The following is a 3,567-nucleotide window of genomic DNA, read 5'->3' as shown; positions in this document are numbered from 1 at the left end:
CTGAGCCACCCAGGCATCCCAAGTCATTTATAATTCTTGCTCCCAGTTACCTTTGTACAAGCAGAGAACAGTGCACCACCCTAGAGACTGGCGAGCCGCCGTACTTGTTCCTGATGGGGTCAGCTGCACAAAACGCAGAGCAAAGACACTTCAGTGCAGAAGCAAAATTCCCAGCTGTGACGAACGAGGGTTCTGGTTCCCTCCTAACCATCCCACCGCAGGCTTTTGGTTCTCTGAACTGTGAAAGAATACATATGGCAAATGAAAATGTTTCTTTTCTCTTTCCATTTTGGCCTGGGTGTTAGACCGAGATCTATACTAGAGCCCATCTTTACTTCTTCATATATTCTGAATTCAAGCCCTTTGTTGGATTATATGTTTTACAAATATCTTCTCTTACTTTGTGGCTTGAATGATTATTTTCTTAATGACCTCTTTTGATGAACAGAACTTCTTAATGTAGTCAAGTTCCTCAGTCTCTTAATTATAGTTAAATATTTGTGTGTGGCTTGTTTATTTCCCTACACCAAGGTCTTAAAAAATTTACTTATTTTATCCTTCACATTTGAAAGCATTACTTGCTTTTTACATTTGACTCTACAATCCACCCAATATATTTTTATAAATCATGTGGAATTTTGACTGGGATTGTGTTGTATCTTTAAAACAATTGGGGGAGAATTGACATCCTAGCAATATCAATTGAATATTACAATCCATGAACATGGTATATTTGTTATTTATTTAGATCTTCAATTTTTTTTGAAATGCTTTTTTTTCATCACATGGATTTACTTATTTTTTCAAGTTTCAAAATTTTTTATAATTTTCTGTGTAGAGTTTTCAACATCTTGTTATATGCCTAAATATTTACTTTTTCAACCTCACTGAAAAAATCTCTTGTTGAAAATGCTTTTGCTAAATTTCATATTCTAGTTTCTTGCTAGACTCACTTATTAATATTTATGTGTAAATTGTTTTGATTTACCTACACAAATAATTGTACCATCTACAAATACTGAGTTGTATTTTTTCTTTTCAGTCTTTATGCCTTTTATTTCTTTGCCTTGCCTTGTCCCACTGCCTAGGGCCTCCAAAAAGATACTAAATAGAAGTGATTGTGAGGTGCCTGGGTGGCTCAGTTGATTAAGCGTCTGCCTTCAGCTCAGGTCATGATCCTGGAGTCCCAGGATTGCCCCCCCCCCCCCCCTTAGAGCTCCCTGCTCAGCAGGGGTCTGCTTCTCCCTCTCCTTCTGAGCCTCTCCCTCTGCTCCTCCCCCTGCATGTGCTCTCTCACCCACTCTCTCTCAAATAAATAAATAAAATCTAAAAATAAAAAAAGTGATTGTGGACATCTTTGTCTTATTCTTGACTTCAAGAAAAAGGCTTTTAACATTTCATCATTAAGTATGTTTTTCCTCTAAGTTTTTATACCCATTATTAGATTGAGAATTTTTTTTCTGTTTCCTGTTTTCAAAGAATTTTTAAATAAATGGCTGTTGAATTTTATCAGATGATTTTTCCACATCAACTGAGATGATCATATACTTTTTTCTCTCGTTAATGTGATGAAATAATTGACTGATTCTGAAACTTTAAAAGCAAGGAATGAAATAAATTCCTGAAATAAACATAACCCAGTTGTGTTTACATGTATATATATATATACGTATATATATACACATATACTGTTTTTAAATTAGATTTGGTTCACTATTTGTTTAGAACTTTTGTTTGGGATCTTTGGTTATAAATGAAATTGGTCTATAATTATCTATCTTATAATGTCCCTTTCAGGTGTTGATCTGTAATGCTAATTTCATCAAATGAGTGGGGAGTGTTAGTTATGTTTTCTAATAGAACTGAAGATAGCAGGGTGCTTGTCTGGCTCAGTCAGTGGAGCGTGCAGCTCTTTCTTGATTTTGGGGTTGTGAGCTCAAACCCCACACTGGGTGTAGAGATTATTTAAATAAATAAAATTAATCTTTAAAAAAAAAAAAGAACTGACAATAGCTACTAAAACCATAAATAACATAAGCACTTACCAAATTTCTAGAGGAAAAAAAATGCAAAGAAAATACACTTTACACAGCAAAATATGGGGAGAAAATAAAACAAAGAAGTATAAAACACACAAGATAGAGTGACACTAAAAATAAATTTTAGATTTTTCTATTAAAAACAACATCTGAAAAAAGTCTCATCTTACTATTTTACTGCAGACATATCTTTAAAAAATGACACAAAAAGCTAAAACTAAAAGGATGAACCAACGCAAATTAGACAAATGGACACAAAAATAAGCTGAGAGTAGGGTGCCTGGGTGGCTCAGTCGGTTAAGCATCTGCCTTCGACTCAGGTCATGATCTCAGGGTCCTGGGATTGAGTCCTGCATCAGGCTCTCTGCTCAGCGGGGAGCCTGCTTCTCCCTCTGCTCGTGCACTCTCTCTCTCTCTCTCTCAATCTCAAATAAATAAATATTTTTTAAAAATAAAATAAAATAAAATGAGAGTAGCAGTATTACGTCAGATAAAATAGAATTCAACAGAAAGCATGAATAGTGTGCATTAGTTACCTATTGTGAAAAATATTACTTCAAAACTTAAAATGACAAACATTTATTATCTGACACAGTTTCTGAGAGTCAGTAACCCAGGAGTGGCTGAGCTGGGTGGTCTGGCTCTAGGTCTCTCGAGGGGTTGCAGGTAAGGTGTCAGCCAAGGCTGTGCTCATCTGAAGGTTTGACCGGGGCTGGAGGATCTACTTCCACGAATGTCCTGGAGACACAGCAGAGCAAGTGACCCAACAGGGGGAGAGCAACCAGGATGGAAGTCACAGTGCTTTTATATGACCTATTTTCCCAAGTTGCACACCATCATTTCTGCTTCATTTTATCATTTTAGAAATGAGTTGCTGAGTCCAGCACACACTTAAAGAGAGGGGAATTAGATCCCTCCCTCCAAAGGAGGAGCATCAAAGAATTTATGAAACATTTTCAAAATCATTACATGGAACACAGAATATTTTTAAAAATGGTTATACACAAAACTACAAAGAAAGCATCAAGAATTACAATAGCAGAAATTATACAGGCCCCATTTTTTTACTTCAAAGAATAAAAGCGCTTAAATAAAGCTTATAGTTAGAGAGATGACCTAAAATAAAATACTTCCAAATTACAAAAAGAAACATAAACATGCATAAGAACACAGATACATAGTAAAATATAACAATTATAAAATTTTTTAATTATAAAATATAAAATCATAAAAATTATAAAAATTCAGAAGCAATAAAAACAGAAATCGTAATATAAATTTGATGACAGAATTAAATCTAAGCTTCTCTGTCATGCCAGTTATTACAAATGGGCTAACCTTGCTTAATAAAAGGAAGCAACTCACAGATTCGATAGTTACTTGTAAGGATAGTTACTGTAGCATCATTTGTAATAGCAAGTATTAGAAATAACCTTAATTTTTTTCAAAAATGATGTAGGTAAGTAAATTATAAGTGCCCTACAATGGGACAATACACAGCTCTTAAAAGAATGACATAACTCTTCTG

This window comes from Mirounga angustirostris, unplaced genomic scaffold, assembly GCF_029215605.1.
Source record: "Mirounga angustirostris isolate CCGP_5_RB_7025 unplaced genomic scaffold, mMirAng1.0.hap1 SCAF_2, whole genome shotgun sequence".
NCBI lineage: Eukaryota > Metazoa > Chordata > Mammalia > Carnivora > Phocidae > Mirounga > Mirounga angustirostris.
The sequence above is the reverse complement of the archived record's forward strand: the minus strand, read 5'-3'. Positions refer to the sequence as shown.